This window comes from Gossypium hirsutum, chromosome A06, assembly GCF_007990345.1.
Source record: "Gossypium hirsutum isolate 1008001.06 chromosome A06, Gossypium_hirsutum_v2.1, whole genome shotgun sequence".
Lineage (NCBI taxonomy): Eukaryota > Viridiplantae > Streptophyta > Magnoliopsida > Malvales > Malvaceae > Gossypium > Gossypium hirsutum.
This window is the reverse complement of record NC_053429.1, coordinates 91,918,796-91,937,892: the sequence shown is the minus strand read 5'-3', so window position 1 is coordinate 91,937,892 and position 19,097 is coordinate 91,918,796. Positions and strand designations below refer to the sequence as shown.

Genomic DNA, 19,097 nt, shown 5'->3' with positions numbered 1-19,097 from the left:
ATCTGAAACTGCTTTTAGACGGTCACGAATTACTTTTATTTCCCCTCACTCTTTCCAATCACATCAACCCCGAAATTCTTTTTATCAAAATTCAATTCAATACAACAAAGTTCAGTAATTGCAACCATACCTCTCTCATACAATGCTATCTTAACATTCATCTCATAACCATTATTATTATACGGAAACTTAACCAATAATAAATGTCTTTCTTGGTTGCTTTCAAGTTCTAGAACACAGTATGACAAAGTAACTCCATACCCAAAGCTCACAGTAGTTTATTTTAGTAACACGATATAATCCTCGTGTCTCCATTTGAACAATAAAACTGGTACTCTTTTAGTACTCCCCGTACGGAAAGATAATCACCACTCTGCTAGATGTCACAATTGTTGTAAAATCTCTGGATTTCTCAATACACGAACTCTATCTCGACACAACGAATGATTGTCGGTTCCAATCTGAAATTCTAAATCAGAAATTAATTTACGTTGTACCCTTTTTAACTTGTAATTCACTGACAGACCTCTTAGCCTCACAAATTTGCTGATTAAACATCAATTTAGTCTCTAGCTCAGCCAATAACTACTCATCATTTGATAAGATTAATCACATGATTGTCGATCGTAAAACACATAAAGATTCTCACTCAGAACCCTGAAGACTATAATCATTTGCCCAGAAGAAAACGTAGTAACTACCCGACTATAACCACTGCACTCAGCTATCATTTCAATTCAAACATTATCCTACTGTCTAATTCTATCATCACTGATTTCACAATATCCCATTACTAACAGAAATCAATTTAGAAAAAATTCTAGTTAATATGTTCTTTAGACATCATACCTGAATACTTTCATCTCATTGATTTCAACTTCTTCTTTAACAGTGAATTGGCATATAACGAATGGTCTTCAACATGATCCAATATCTTTTCTGTTACTGTCTTCACTTGCGGACTCATTCTCTTATATGATCACAATACTAATCTTTCAACCACGAAACTCTAAAATTTTCACACTCGTAAGCGTATTTAATCCATATAGCACGGATCTCATTACAATGCTTTACCGATGAGGGGGTGAGGGTTGTAAAGCCAACAATTTTAACACTTACGTAAGCATGCACATCACACATACTATTATGAACGAATAGTTCATTACTAATTCCGCATTCTCAAACATCTAGCAATTATTTACTTATGATCACTTGGTACTTAACACATGGCTCATAGGCTAAATGAAATCATAAATTCTAAGTCAAAATATTCACACAACCATCATTTACCCAACATCACAACTCATATACTCATATAATTATAACATTTATCAATAGCAGAATATCATGCATTCTGATTCATACCTTTTATGAGTTTCAACTCATCACCAACACATTTTCACTCAAACGTCTGAGTATAACATTCTGTACTATCAGAATTAGCTCGGTTGGAAAGCATATCTATCTTACAAAACAATTTCGTTAGAGCCGGGAGATGTCACACTATCACGAGTAGTAATATGGCATGTATAGCTAGACTCACATACGCTAGGTTAGTCCGAGAATCGACTAAACCATATCTCTGATACCACTAAATGTAACACTCCTAACCCGTATCCGTTGCCGGAATAAGTTTATGAGGTATTACTTGACTGAACAAAACTTCTATAAGGTCAAAGATATTTACCAGACATAAATTATCAACAATGCAACCTGTCTCATTGATTTTTCATAAGAGCTCTTATAAATTTCCAAAATGACTAACTATCAAAACATAACCGAATATCTAATAACAAATTAACTACTATCAAGTTATAACTAAAACATTTCAACACATTAGTTCAATTATAAGGCTTCTCTAAACAAAATAAGCGAGCCATCTTCGTATGGCTATAATGTATACAAAGACAAAATATCATTCTACCTATAGTCTATCCTATACATGCCTTAAATCATGATGATATACCATCTTCTCAACTCACATAATGACTCGATAGTGTGATGATATCTCCGGCTCTTCCAACTCGAACTAAAGGATAAACCTATAAGGAATGGAAAAGAGAACACGGAGTAAGCTTCAATGCTTAGTAAGTTTTAAGCAATGCAAACAATTAATTTACTTATAGCTCGATTATTTCAAATTTTCACGAAATCATTCCTAGGTAATTGCCATTTCGGCCAAGTATCCATGAACATAATGCATATTTAGCAAATTCACCTCACTTGAATCTGAACTCAATTAAAACCAAATATTGAAATCACAAATAAGATCATAAGAACTCGAAAAGTATCTCATTAACTAGTTTTAACCATGTTTGCAACAAAATCACAAATTCACTACAAGCTATTTTCCTGAGCAATAGTCACTAAATTATTTATAACTGGAGATAAAAAACTCCAAATAAAGTGCTGCTAATTTTTCCTGAAAATAGACTTATATATCTTCCATCCATAAAATTTTCAGAATTTTTGGTTTGACCAATCAATACCAGATTTTTATTGAAGTTTCCCCTGTTTCACTGTTTGACTATTCTGACCACTCTTCACTACAAATAAATTTTCTTATTATACAGAATTTGAAATATGTTATCGTTTACTTCATTTGAAACTAGACTCATTAAGGAGTCTAAGAATATAAATTTTATCTTATAATCATCATTGTACAATTTACAATGATTTTCTAATGACAGAACAGGGGATTTCAAAGTCATTTTGACTCTGTCTCACTCCACTTCAAATATCTCATTATCTAAAATTATTTTGCTTACATGGTTTCTTTTATAAGAAACTAGACTTATTAAGATTTAATTTCATAATTTATTCAGCTTCTAATTCAATTTCCACAATTTATGGTGATTTTCCAAAATCACGCTACAGTTGCTATCCCAAGCAGATTTATTACAAATTTGCTCTTTCACACATTCCTTGCATTCAAATTATCTAAACATGTATATCATGTCATTCAAGATCGAACTCATATAACATAGGCATTAAAATGCTTCACTATCAGCTTTAGTTCAATTGAAACGAATGAAATACAATATCATATTCACATTTAATTTTCCAAGATCGTAATCACCTAAAAATAAAATCATATACTTCCACAAACCTTTCCACAAGGACCAAGTGTTTATATTTGAATATAAACATAGAATCACTTCACATAACTTCACATATTTACCGAATATATCACAATCACATTTATAGTCATAACACTTACTCACAGATGCATGACTTTATATATTTATAATTTAATTCAAATCAAAATCGCATACGAGTACATGATACATACCTGGCCAACTTAATATGTAATGCACTTTCAATTTGTCAACTTAGTGTAGGATCTTGTAATTGTATACTTTTATCAAATTCATCAGCACTTGGCCCACTAGGTATAAAACCCGAAATTATATTATCAGCACAAAGCCTGCGGGACTTTAACCCGGATACATTTCCAGCACGAAGCCTGTGGGACTTTGGCCCGGATACATTTCCAGCACGAAGCCTGTGGGACTTTGGGCCGGATACATTTCCAGCACGAAGCCTGCGGGACTTTGGTCCGGATATATTTCCAGCATGAAGCCTGCGGGACTTTAGCCCGGATACATTTCCAGCACGAAGCCTGCGGGACTTTAGCCCGGATATATTTCCAGCACGAAGCCTGCGGGACTTTAGCCCGGATGTATTTCCAGCACGAAGCCTGCGGGACTTTAGCCCGGATATATTTCCAGCACGAAGCCTGCGGGACTTTAGCCCGGATACATTTCCAGGACGAAGCCTGCGGGACTTTAGCCCGGATACATTTTCAGTGTCTTGCATATTTATTCACATGTTAACACATTTCACATAACATTTCACATTAGCAATTTAATTGCTTCATTCGAATATAAGCACAAAATGTACACCTACCTTTTAACTTTCGGTTCAATAATCATACACAAGGAACACATAATCTTTGACTTTCGGTTCAATAATCACACACAACCTTGATCAAGTAGGAACAATAGTCACAATTCATGTATTATACAAATATCCCATTCTTTGACTTTGTTTCATAATAGCTGTTCTATCACCACATATATGCCATTCAATTCACATTCGACTTTATACAAACAAGTACAATAAAATTGTATACACATATTACACACTTTCACATCATCACTTAATAGTCATTCGGCCACATTATATACATAAATCATCCATTTCATATTCGGCTTTATAGCCGAAATTCAATATACTTATTGCAATTCGAACTTGTAAACGTAAAATAATTACTTATCATATTATATAATCTTAAGCGCCCAGCAAATCAAATATAATTACTTAAGGACTTACCTCGGAAGACGATAATCGGAACGAGACGACTAATCGACCATTTTAATTTTCCCCCTGATCCAAATCCGAATTCTACTTTTGCCAATCTAATTAATATCAAAATTAACTCACTTATTCAACATTTCATTAGATTTTATCTAAAGACACATAATTTGGGCATTTTGCATTTTATCCCCTAACATTTCACATTTTTACAATTTAATCCCTATTTCAAAATAACACAAATTACTCAAAATTTCATCAAACCCATGTTAGGCCGAATTTACCTTAGGTCTCTAGCAACCCATTTCTTTTATTTATTTCACGTTTTGACCCCTCAATTTACAAATTTCTAAATTTAGTCCTTAATACACATTTTTATCAAAAATCACGTAATCAAACATAAAAATCAAACATCAAAGATTTATTACTCATCATCAAACAACAAGATACTCAAACATTCAATAATGGCATCATCCAAATACTTTAACAATTTTAAAATTAGAGGTACGGGCCAGCTAGATTACGAGGCAACGATCTCAAAAACGTAAAAATTATTAAAAACCGAGACGACATGGACTTACATGCATGAACAACCATGGCCGAACCTTCAAAGCTTTGAGAACATTATTTTCTTTCTCACATTCGGCTATTGATGAAGATGATAGCATGTAATTTTGACTTTTGTTTTATTTTATTTTATTATAATTACCAAATACCATATTTAACCTTAATATACATTAATAATTTCCATTATACCAAGCCATGGAATTCCACTACCAACAATTATGGAATAATTACCACTTAAGGACTCCAACTATTTAATTCCAGAACTATTTAATATCTTTAACTTATAGAACACAACTTTTACGCTTTGCGCGATTTAGTCCTTTTTGCTTAATTAACTATCAAAACAATAAAATTTTTCAATGAAACTTTAATATCATCTTATTGCCACTCCGTAAATATTTATAAAAATATTTACGACTCGGTTTATAGAAATGAGGTCTCGATACCTCATTTTCTAAACCCACTTGACCTTAGGGTCATACCACTTGAGCTTAATAAATCGCTTATAAAACAAAAATCACAATATCAAAAACCTTTTTTAAACTCACAATTAACTCATAAATATTAAATATAATATTTACAAACCTACTCATCGGATTTAGTGGCCCCGAAACCACTGTTCTAATTAACCCTAAAAACGGGTTGTTACAAAACTTTTTCTAACATTTTTTCTAACTCATTTAAATAGCCGACTTTGAATCTCGTATCTGCATTAAAGGTTCCAGCATTGTGCAAGTCGACCATATAAGCAACCAACGCAGCATCTTCTTCTGGAACCCATTTCCTTTTGGTTCCTCGAGAACTTTGGGAAGAAACACTTAATTGGGAAAAACCTAACATAACTAGCTTAAGTTCAATATTATGCATCAAAAGGTCAACACTTTATAAAATTATAACACATGATGAATCAAAAGAAAATAAATTATAGTTCAACAAGTCTAGTACAATACAAAAAAAAAAAAACAATTCAAACACACCAAAGTTTCATAAACTAGATATATGAAATAACATAAACAACTCAACGTTTACTAATTTCTAGATGCTTGCCATTCATCGAATATTTGGTTGGCTAGTTTCATCCTCCAAGTAGCCCATGCATTCGACGGATGAATATTTATGATATTTGCTCATCGTCATCTATCACATTACTAGGTAATCCTTCTCCTAACTCCTCTTCAATAGGATCAAGACTCATATAGGTTCGAATAAAAGTATGGAACAAACAACATGCAATAATAATTCTATTGTGCACCCTCACAGGATAGAATGATGGACTTCTAATTATTCCCCATCTAAGTTTTAATAACCCGAAACATCTTTCAATAACATTACACGCTGAGGCATGTTTCATATTGAAAAATTCTTCCAAAGTACTTGGTTGGTAACCCTGACGCCACTCATTCAAATGATATCTTTGTCCTCTAAAAGACGTAAGAAATCTCTCACAATTTGTGTATCCAACATCAACTAGATAATAACAACCTATAAAAAGAAACTATTTGTCATGGTTAATTTCCCAAAAAAGTATGATCTTAAAAATTAATTCAAATTCCTCTAATTTTGCGCTTCACCATGAGGAACTTTTAGTCCATGTCTCCTACTAATGGCATCTCGAAGAACTCGTTTATTAGCAACAGAACCTTCCCAACCAGGAAGAACATAAACAAAATGCATATGAGGTGTACAAACACCTAACATATTTGTTGCTATGTCACCTTTTCGTGTTTGATATCTAGGTTTATCAACTGTTGGAACCCTAATCTTGATGTGGGTTCCATCTAAAGGACCTAAGCAATTCTACATCACATGTATAAAATCTCGAGTTAGGATACTATATTTAAATCTAAATGGATTAAATTATGTACGAGTTATATATAGAATTCACTCTAATACCTTGAACCATTTCCACCTTCGGTCTGTAAAATTAGCTGTAATTGGCTCTGCCTTTTTAAATAATACATCTTGTAAGCATATGACAACATTTAAAACATTGTGAAATGAGCTGCTAACAGTTTCCCCAGACCTATTAAAGTGATGCTTGATAACTCTATTTTTAAGGTGATGAGAAATGATATGTAAAAACATTGTTGCTTGCTCATCAACAAGCATGTTCCTTGACGACTTCAATCCCCCTAAAGTTTGTAACATCTCACATTGTTTTAAAAAGGTAATTCTATTCATCCTAACTTGTTCAATACAGGTCTCGTCACTAGCATATACAAGTCTTTTCATATAATCTCGTTTTGCATAAAAATCTAAAATATAGGATCTAATCCTTAGTCTATAAGTATGTAGGCTACGGATGACACCCAATGCAACTAAGAACCAACTCGCAACTGTATACATTTGCAACCATATTGTAATAGCAAGACCAATTCTTTTACGCCTCTCACTTTGTACTATTAAAGGCAGACGAGCCATTACTGCAAGATATTAAAGTGTAACATATCTTCAAATCGTAGTAAAAGGGTGACATTTCTCTAATACCAATTTCAATAATAGTAAAACAAAATCAAAGAATTTAATTGCCAAAGAACTTACAGTGATTCTGTGAATACAAGATGCTCAAGTCTGGGTGGAGGAAGCGATCAAACAAGCCAAATAAGAAAAGGAAGCAATAACAACCTGTCAAAGAAAAATGAACAATACATATTAAGAATCTTTATAAAACACAAAATAGAAATTACAACTAAATATAATGTATAAAACACAAAATAGAAATTACAACTAAATATAATGGTCTTTTTAGAATCTTTAAAAAAATACATATTAAGAAAAATGAACAATACATATTAAGATCTTTAAAAAAAATGCAAAATAAATTCACTACTTTAACTTATGGTTGGAGTTTGATCTGCATTCATGAGAATGGAGCACATTTCGTGGCTAGTCATCTTGTTTACCTCTTTAGAGAGCACCCACAATAGCATTATACTTTATTTTAATTTACATTTGTCATTATACTTTGTCATTATACTCTGAGAATATACGTAAATTTTTCAATTAACTTTAATGTGATTGAATTTTGCCACTAAAATTTGAATTTTATTGAATTTTTCCACCGACTTTGATTTTTTTAATTAAAATTTACCACCCAGTATTGATTTTGAAGATTTGGAAACAAATTTAACAAGAAAAATATTCTTTCAAATATTTTATTTTAATAGTTAACCATAACTTAATTTATAAAATATAATAAATTAAATTAGAATTTTTATTTATTAAATTAAAAGACTTGAAAATTAAATATAACTTAAATTTAATTTTTAAAATTATATTAATTTATTTATTATTTTAAAAATTAAAATAAAACATTAAAAATGTGTTTTAATTAAAAATTATCTTTAAATTAAATAGAGAGTTTAAAAAATAATAGGCAAAAGTTGATGCTGAAGGCCCCGCACAAGTTTTTGAAGTCTCTGAATGTTCTTCTCTTGTGATAAGATAATTTGTAACAAGTGAAAGATTATAAGTTAATCACAAGTAGAATAGCCGGCAAAAGATATGTATCATGCCAAAAACATAACTTCAATATAATTTGCCTTTTCCCAGTAGCATATTGTAAAGGAAATAGCAATGCTTATTTATGGATAAGTGAATATGTGGGACTAGAAAAAACACTGAAATACTGAAATATTGAAATACTGCTGATAAAAGGGTATTATGAAACTTGGCAATCTTAGTGTACGTGCCAAAATTTATGTCACAGTCCAACATCTTGGTAATACACCTTAAAGCCACCCTTTCCAAGTAAAAATTCAGAACTGTATAACAATCAAAATATATTTAGCCCAGTCATGTAGCATTTTCTCTTAGTATTTTCTTTACTGGTCATAAAATACCAAAAAACAAAATAAAGTGTACTTGACAGTAGATACAGAAGCATGAGTTTATCTGTGTATTAGGTTGAAATACCTGATTACTACAGACTTGTCTTAACAATTTAAGAAACTAATATCTCAGCAAGCACATCTTTGAAGAAGAAAATTAAGATCGTGAAACATATTATACTAAATTCAATCAATAGTTACACTGATAAATTAGAAAACTTTTGGTGTCTCCCTTTCAATTTCAACAATATTTTACAGAAGTGAGAATGAATATCAAATAGGAAGTTGGCTTAATGTTATGCTAGTGGGCTATAGTTATTCGCTGCAAGCACTTGTTAAAGTTACCATAGAATTTAAATCAAGTAACCAATAATATACCCAGACATAGTGCACTCACACACACCAGAAATATACTATATAAGAACTGATGACTTAGAGATTAAAGAGAAAGAACTTAATTACAGTCTAGAATAGAAATGGAAAATTTTGACTCACAGTTCCTAGTGTTAGCAAGCTTTTATTGTTATAAGATCCCTCTTTTCGTCTAATGCCAGTTGTTTCAGCTTTGAGCTCTCAGAACCAGCCAGATCAATGAGGTTCTTCACGTATATATAAAACATGAAAATATGGAAAACTTGAAATATAAAGTATTAGCCCCTTCCAAAAATAGGAAAGATGATAAATATATATAAATAACATACCAAATAAAAATAATAAAAAGAACTAAAAACATAAATAACCGAAAAAAAACCTAAAACTAGTCCAAGACAGGCTATAGAATTTACCAGCTGTGAGAGATTTACTGCTTCACCTTCACTATTTTCACCACATGAACTGCTCTCTATTGTCTAGAGATAAGTTAGTTACAGGAAATAATCAACTAATCAAATGAACCATCCAAAACTAGAACAATGGCAAACGTGAATACATATTTGACATGTAATAGAAAATCCACATTTCAAAACAGGGAATCAGCGTTATTCTTGCAAACATATTCTTGGATATAAAGATTGTAGTTAATGCTACTTAATATAGTATCAGCAAACATATTTTTATCTTAATGTGGTAAAACTAAAAATAGGGGTATTGGAAACTTCTAAAAGATGTAGAGTAACAGAACGTATACCGGTGTAAATATTGTATGGCTCCTGCTGCTGAGTAAATTGAAGTTTGTTGATCCAACATGTCTGTGTTCTATTTTAAAAGAGTGAAATCCATTCACATAATATGAAAAAATTTTCATTACTGCTAGCAGGAAATTGACCCTAGTTCAAATAGGGAACATTGACAAGGCATGCAATGAAGAGAGCATCCATATAGAAACACACATCTAAAACTATTTAGTCATTTTATCCAACTGAAAAATAGATTCTTGTGTCAGTTTTGATAACATAATGATTTGAAGCTTGGTTTTGTAGAAGCTCTCTACAAAATCTTCCAATTCAATTTTGGACAACTTGTCTTTTTGAATCTGGATATTGAAAGTCAAGCCAACATGCTTTACCTTCCCCAGCCGCTATAAGAGAGAGGGCATGAGTAGGGGATAGTACAAATTCTTCTTTTACTCCTTCAACAAAGGTTCCCTACAGCCATAAACCAAACAAACAATAAAACACACTTCCAAACAAACAAGAAACACAAGGCATACTGATGATAAAATGAATTCCTTGCGACGACCTATCAACGCGGAACACCTCAGAAGAGACGGGTCAATCGAACCCGTGGTTGATCTCGCAGCACCACTCTCGAAGAAAGAAATGTAAGAAGAATTAGAGAAGAGATAGAAGAGAAAGGGGCCTGGTCTACCACGAAAGAAGCCTACCACGCCTTCGATCAGTTAGGCCAAAGAAAGCCTAAACCAACCGTCAAGTCCTTTTTCATGTGCATAGGATTCTTCCATTCTAGCAGTGGATTCAATAGCTGCCTATTCTTAGATCGAAACCCTAACAAGAAGGCTGGAAGGAAATGGGAAAAGAATGAAAAAGAGAAGAGGCTTCAGGCGTGAGGAAGGGAGAAGGGCAAAATTGAAACTGAGACACTCTGAATGGCTATTCTATGGGTAAGGCGCTGAATTCTATTCAGCGCGTTTAGTAGGAATAGAGGCTGAATTAAATAAGGCTGTAATGGCATTATAGCCAACCAAACATTGGTTTGGTGGTGGGCTCATTGACTTAGGCTGTAATCTATTCCTATTACACCCAACCAAACACAATTTAAGGGTGTCACCTTCAATTATTACCTACCGGAACCCCAACTCCAACCTTGTCTGAATTGGCTGCAAACAAGCCAACACCTCAGCGGCGAAAGGGGTTGGAATGCCAATGTTGACGACTATTTTGGATCCTACAGTAACCCCCTCTGAATCCCTACACATGATATCTGTACTTGATTTGTTCGTCTGTTTATTGAAGGCGGCTTCAAAATTTATTTTAATCTGACAAATCCGGCGATCTCCGTCATTCCTCTTCTATCCTCTGACCAGGTATTCTACTATTTACCTTATCCAAATAACTGAGATATTCTTGGACAAACTACACATTTCTAACGATGACTGGTGAACCCCATCATGCAAGACCTTATTTTGCCCCGTCCATATAGCCCAGGTACTACAAAAAAATAATCTTTTTCTGAGGGTACAACATCCTGGTAAGCATCTCCTTTATCCACTACCAAAATTTCTTTCTACTACCCCTTGAGCTCCTTGAAACCCTAACTCACTCTAGATTTCTTTAACTATAAGGCAGTCCCTAAAAGCATGTTCCAACGACTCTGTTCCACTTCTACATCATAGACACACATAGGAATTGTACATTGGTCTAAAATGTAGGTTACCAAATGTTGGGATATAATTGTTGTTAACCTTCCCATTTGTATTTTTTATTTTCCCTGGAAAATCTGTATGCCATAGACTTTTTTAGGAAAATTTTGTCTGTACTTTCATTAGTATCATCATTTAAACTAGAATTCTCTTTCAAGAGCCATCTATAACCGCTCCTTACGGTGAGCTACAACGATATCTAAAATATAAAATTTACTGAAAATTGAGGACAAAATCACTAACATGCAAAACTAGGACATGAATCGAACACTCCAAGCTTTACTTCAATGGTTTTTCGGTCAAAATATTATGGAATGAAGAAGAAGATTTTTGGTTACTTGATTATGTTAAACATTTATTTAATTACAAAATTACCTTTTACTTAAACCTTTAAATTTCATTAGACCCTTTCCCTTAACTATCCCTTATAATTACTAGTGGTCTAATTACCTAATAAGGTCATTTAATCATGCTTCTTTAGTAAATCAACACATTTAAACTAATAGCGATTGATTTTTTCAACTTGTACTATTTAGTTCTTTTTACCTAATTAACCAACCAAACATCAAAATTATTGAACTAAACTTTAATACGACACTACAATGTACTCGTAAATGTTAAATAAATAATATTTACTAACTCACTAGTTGGAATTGTGGTCTCAAACCCATCATTTTCAACACCACTAAAAAATGGGTTGTTACACATATATCAATACAATTGAAAGAATACCTTCGGTCAAGGCCGTTAGGGGTTAAATCGAATAAAACATAACACTCTTTCCTAACTAGCCCTTCATTTTGGGAGTCATGACTACACTTGAAAACTTTTATTTCACCATAAATTTTCATTATAAACATATTCCATTCAAGATCGATGGTCGACTTAGATGTGGCTAAGAATGGTCTTCCCAAAAGAATAAGAATTTCTTGATTTTCTTCAAAATCAAGGACTACAAAGTCGACAGGGATTATAAATCCCTGTACCTTGACCAATGCATCCTCGAGTACACCTTTTGGATGTACCAAAGATCTATAAGCTAATTGTAGCATTACAGAGATATTTTTAAGATCCTCAAGCCCGATATTCCGATAAATAGATATGGGGCATTAAGTTTATGCTAGCCTCTAAATTGCAAAGGGCATTATTGAAATGTCGGTCCCCTATTTCTGTTGGAATCGTGAAACTACCTGGATCTTTTAACTTTGGAGGTATCTTTTTAGCAATTAAAGCACTACATGAGGCATTAATTTCAATTTGTTCACCCTTTTTCATTTTTTTATGTCGTGTCATGATTTCCTTTAAATACTTCGCATATTTTGAGATTTTATCAATTAGTTTTAAGAGCGATAAATTGACATTGATGGATTTAAATGGATTAAGAAAATTTATGAAATCTCCCTCGTCCCTCTTTTTCTTGTCCTCTAATCATGTCGAGAATGGTACCTTTGTGGTGCTCGACTTTGTATTTATCAGATTAGGCACCAGTTCGACTATTTCTTCAATTGGCTCATTGGGCTCTTTGTCCTCCATGGGTTCATCGACATCTTTAGGAACCTTCTCCTCATCATGTGTGGGTGTTTTTGGTTTTTCAAGTGTTTTTCCTGATCGTAGAGAAATTGTATTTGTGTGCTCTTTCCTATCTCTTAGAGGATTGTTCTCCATGTTACTGGGGATACTTTGGCCATTTTTCTTTTGAAACATCGTCATTAATTAACTCATCTAGTCGCAGAGGCTATCCATTCAAAATTGGAGTCGTCCATATGTGGCGTGGACTTGTTGAGTTCGTCTTTATCATTTGTATCTCCCCTTCTAGTTAGTCGGATCGTTGGCAACATCTAGCATAGCCATTACCCACGAATCTTTGTTGTAAGTGTAGAGGTTGGTAAAGAGGGTTTGGTCAATTTTGTGTTTAACTTCCACGTCTTTGGTTGTCTACCCATTTGAGGTTCGGATGATCCTTAAAATCGGGATTGTAGGTTTTTGCATAGGGATATCGACCCTTATTACCCATGAAATTCACCTCATTTGATTGGTTCTCATGTTGGTTTGAAAGTTGACTCTAAACGGTTGAGCTTTTTTAAGATCTGATAATATTAATCATCTTCATTGATAGCTTTTACCATTGGATGCATTGATTTGTATGTGAATATTTCATTGAGCCACATGTACGAATTCATAGACATATCATCTAAGATTTTTTATGCTCATTCATAAGTGTCGAACATTATAAATCCTTCGGCCACTTTGTCTAGGCTGGATCTGATATTACTATCAACACCATTATAGAGTATCTGAATTTGGAGCTGTGCTTGCAATCCATGGTGTAGGCACTTAGCATTGAATTGAAACATTCTTATGCTTCGTAAAGGGACTCATTTTCATATTGCTTGAAATTAGCTATTTCTCTCCTAAACTAAATGGTTCTACTAATCGAGGATAATTTATGAAGAAAATTTTTCAACAAATCATCCCACGTGGTAATGCAACTTGGTTTTAGTGAGTCTAACTAATCAGATACATTATCACACAAAGAAAATGAAAATAACCAGAGATGCACATCATCGGATACTATGTTGTACTTGAAGGTGTCACATAATTGTAAAAACCGCTTCAAGTGTTGGTTCGGATCTTCCACCATGTTCCCTTTAAACTGCAAGGTGTTTTGAATCATTTGGATTGTGGTCGCTTTTATTTTGAAATTATCGGCGTTAATCGTTGGCCTTTCGATACTGCCTCACACCGTATTTAGTGTAGGTAAAATGTATTTGCGTAGCATCTTTTGTTCCATTGGGGCTTCTATACAAATGTTCTCTTGTCATTCTTATGTATCAACAAAAATGGATTCTCCTAAGTTGAATAACTACCATGGGTGTATCTGTGTTCATCAACTAACAATGATGTCTGATAATCTATTCAAAATCTGGATATGGCTCAGTTGGGGTACTTCCGCTTCAGGTGATAAGCAACTTACAAATTAAAAAGAAATAAAAAATAACAATAAGTAAACAAAAATTAAATTTAAAATAAATAAAAGTATCATATCTATAGTCTTTAACTTTCCTATTTATCTTATTAATTGTAAAGATATTTTTAGATTTAATGTCGAAACCTCCACGATAACGATGTCAACAACTTGATCGCCACCAAATGTGCGAAAATTTAACTAGAAGATACTACACCAAATAAGAAATAAAGCAACAGTGTCCACAAGTATACGAGTCAAATTTTAATATAGTAATGTGTTATAAGGAAACACAGGGAAGTATTCCGAGGATCATACCTAAGGGAGGATGAATTAAATCTATTCAAAACCTCTTTAAAATAATAAGTCTAAATAGTAATAATTAAATTCTATATTACGATAAATCATAAACGGGATAAACATCAGAAACTAAATAATTAAAATAAATAAACAATAAAATAAACAAACAACTAAACCGATTAAACCAACTAGGAAGATTAACTTTATAACATGTTTTTAGTGGTATCTAAAACAGTGGTTTTGGGACCACAATTTCAATGAGTAAATTATTATTTTATTATTTATTTAATGTATAAAGGATTATATTAAGGTCGTATTAAAATTTCGTTAAGAAATTTTGATGTTTAAATGGTTAATTAAGTAAAAATGATTAAATCGAAAAAGGTAAAAGGACTAAAAGGCTATGGGAAGGAAATCTAATAGACTTAGATGGTAATTTGTAACACCCCTTACTCGTATCCGATGCCGGGACAGGGTTCGAGGTGTTACTGGACTTAAACATAAGCAAATGTACAAAACCAAACAATAAAATTTTGCCGAAATTAAAACCAATTATACACATGCATATCATCCCTTAAATGAGCCTACGAAGCTCAAAACATACATTGGGGTGGTTCGGGACTAAACCAAGAACTTTCGAAACTTATACAACAGTTAGAAAATTTTCTTGTTTTAAAGGCTTACATGGGTAGGCCGTATGGTCACACACGTCTGTGTGACTTGGGACACGCCCATGTCCTAAGCCTGCGTAACTCTCTGTTTATGATGTGATCAACAAAATAGGGTCACACGACCAAGTCACACGGTCGTTTGGTGAATTAAATTCCAAGAATCAGATGCAAACTTCACACGGCCAGGGCAAATGTCCATGTCCTAAGGCCGTGTCCTTCATACGGCTAAGACACACGCCCGTGTTTCTGCCCATGTGTTTACTACTGAGCATTCTATTTTACCTAATTAGGGTGCAGGGGACACACGGCTAGAACACACGCCTATGGGGTAGACCGTGTATCAGACACGGCCTAGACACATACCCGTGCGTCTACTCGTGTGGACAACTTTGAGGCTATTTTCCAAGTCAATTGCTACTCTTATTTGCACAAACACATACATGACTTCAAAGACAATTAACATGGCATAATCTAGCACTTAAACATACCCAAACAAGGCATGATCATGACCATTTCATCTTTACTAATTCATGCATAAGACTTCATACTTTGTCAAGCTAAGTTTATAAATTTGCATGCACTAAGAGTTGTAGATTACTTCTATTTAACATACTCATGTCTTAGCTGTAATCATGCCATTCATTCACAATTCCATCATCAAACATCCATAGCCACAACACATTTCATCACATAGACATAACAACCAACCATATCACAATTGCATAGGCACATGCATGCATTTATGAATAGGTTTACAACCCAATAAACAATATGAGCCACATCTCATGGCCATATACAAAATGAATCACCAAATCGTTATAAGCCAACACACATGGCCAAATTAATAACGACATAATTAATCAAAAGAAAAAGTCCCTATACATGCCATAAACTTAAAATACTTGCGTTCACTTATACCCAAATAATAGCTTGATAGTGTGATGGCATCTCTGGCGGCCTCCAACCCGAGCTAGCTAAATTAACCTATAAGAGATGGGAAATGAAGGGGGTAAGTAATATAATATAACTTAGTAAGTTAGCATGTAAATAATAAGCAACCTCAACCATACAATTAACATAATGTAAATTCATACAAATGTCATTTAAGTCTCATAGTATAACTTAACTCATTCACATCTTACCAAGTGTTTATCATAACTCAACAATACAAACACAAAGTATTATAATCTACCATAATCTCATGGTTATAATTTTTATTCAGTCACAACGTTTGCTTTATCAACTTATAAGCTTAATTTAACATTTCTTGGTATTAGCCCAACAATCTTAATCTTTTCATTGTAACAATTAACAAGTCATTTCACCCTCATAGTAAACATGTACATTAATCTTGTGTTCTCACATTTCCAAGTATATATATCTTGATATTTTTCATCTTTCTTATATCCGATAAATCACAATTTGCATGAATAATACATGCTATATCATAACTCCAATTGACCCTAAGGCCAATCACATAGTCATCAAGTATCATAGATACATCTTAAATCATGTCATTTACATAGTGTACAATAAAACTTAAGATCATGATTCATTCATTCATTTCTTACTGAGGTCTCATCGATTCATAATCTCAATATTTATGAGCTTTGTGTACATACCTGTACCCTTTCAACATGATCTTACCTTGTCATCTTTTTGACATAATCTTTGGATTACCCGTTGAACCCATTTGGAATACTAAAAGATATCCGAGGAAAATCTTATACACATAGTAAGATGCCAATGCCATATCCCAGATATGGTCTTACATGGGATCACAGATCGAAGCCGATAGCCTAGTTATGGTCTTACACGATGTCTCATATCGATGCATGTCCCAGACATGGTCTTACATTAAATCATATATCGATGCCAACGCCATATCCTAGATATGGTCTTACATGGGATCACACATAACCCTAATGTCATGACATTTGTATCCTAACTATTCCTAAGGTTCAACCGGGATTTCGTGGTATCAATACTTCGTTGAATTGTCATCGAGTCATCATTACTCAAATCCATAAAGATAAATATACATTTCATGCAATATCAAAACATCAAATACATAATAACATGATGTTGAATTATTTACACACAAACTTACCTTAACACCAAAAATGGCAAAGAGGGACCTAACCGTTAATTACTCGTTTTTCCTAGTTCTAGGCCTGAATCTCATTTTCTTTGATTTATAACATCACATTTAGCCCATTTACTAGTCACATTATTCAATGTGACCCAAAAATCATAATATGGCAAAATTACATTTTTGCTCCTAAACTTTGTCATATTTACACTTTTACCCTAGGCTCGTAAAATGATTTTCATTCAATTTCTTTGTACTTTAAGCCTATCTAAACTGTTTTTATATCTATAGAAACCCACATTTTTCATTAAAATGCAATTTTACTACATATTTTATAACTTTTACAAAAAGGTCTATTTTGACATTTTTACTGAAAATTGCTTAGTAAAAGTCGTTTATCTAACCATAAACATGCATAATCTACCATTAATCATCAAAATACATAAATTTCTATCATCGTTCAAAACCTATACTTTCATCATATCTTAAATAAGTGGTAGAAATAGGTAGATCATGACACAAGGTTTTCAAAAACATAAAAATCATTAAAAGCGGGGCAAGAACGGACTTACTATGAAGCTTGGAAAGCTTAAAAAACCCCTAGCCATGGTGTCCATGCAAGTTTCGGCCAAGAGAGGTAGAAGATGGACAAATTTTTGGTTTATTTTCCCTTTTTATTCTTTTAATTACCAAATGACCAAAATGCCCCTAATTTAAAAATATTCTATTTCACCCATTTCATGTCTATTTTTGTCTAAAAAATTAACCAATGGTCTAATTACCATTTATGAACCTCCAATTTAAAATTTCATAGCAATTTGACACCTCTAGCTTCTAGAACTCAATTTTTGTACTTTTTACAATTTAGTCATTTTGATTAAATTGAGTGCACAAACGTCGAAATTTTGAACGAGATTTTCATGAAATCATTCCATTAAATTATAGACCAAAAAAATATAATAAAAATAAATTTTCTTACGAGAAATTTGTGGTATCGAAACCACTGTTTCGACTAGGCCTAAAATCGGGCTGTTACATAATTATACCATAATTAAGTTACTGGATAGTTATGGACAAGTTTTAATTGAAATTTATGAATAATAATAAGGGTAAAATGGTAAATTAATTAATAAACATAAAATTATATCTTTCTCATTTTATCTTTTCTAACCTAAAACACCATTAAAAGAAGCTTGGAGCATTCGATTAGTTTTTTTCTTGTACATGGTATGTATAATTGTCCCATTTTTAATTATTTTTATGTTTTTTAATTCATTATAGCTTAATCTAGCTAGCCCAATGATTAATTTACAAAATTGTTAAAGGTTGAGGGATATGCCATGAATTTTTTTCAATGAGTTTTGATGTTATTTGATAGATTATGAATCATTGTTGAAAAATAAATATGTTTAGTTAAATGATTTTTGTTGAATTTTGGAAATAGGGATTAAATTGTTAAAAGTATAACTCTATGAGTTTTGTTGTGAATTGTTGATAAATATGAGTTGCTTCAAGTCAGTGAGTTACATGGCCTGAC

General features: G+C 32.8%; 1 long non-coding RNA gene and 1 other non-coding gene across 3 annotated transcripts; one reads left to right on the top strand and one right to left on the bottom strand.

Moving 5' to 3' along the window:
* Positions 1 to 9,221: 9,221 nt before the first annotated feature.
* LOC107949239 (uncharacterized) lies at positions 9,222 to 10,292 on the bottom strand. Of its 2 annotated transcripts, XR_001697671.2 has the most exons (4): positions 10,219 to 10,292; positions 9,841 to 9,908; positions 9,500 to 9,562; positions 9,222 to 9,313 (listed from the first exon to the last, which is right to left on the bottom strand). It is a non-coding gene; the product is annotated as an uncharacterized lncRNA (long non-coding RNA). The 2 variants fall into 2 exon arrangements; XR_005928639.1 differs by lacking the exon at positions 10,219 to 10,292 and having other exon boundaries at positions 9,841 to 9,991.
* A 3,556-nt stretch (positions 10,293 to 13,848) lies between these two features.
* LOC121231267 (small nucleolar RNA R71) lies at positions 13,849 to 13,950 on the top strand. The gene has a single exon (XR_005929331.1). It is a non-coding gene; the product is annotated as a small nucleolar RNA R71 (small nucleolar RNA).
* The last annotated feature ends 5,147 nt before the right edge of the window (positions 13,951 to 19,097 follow it).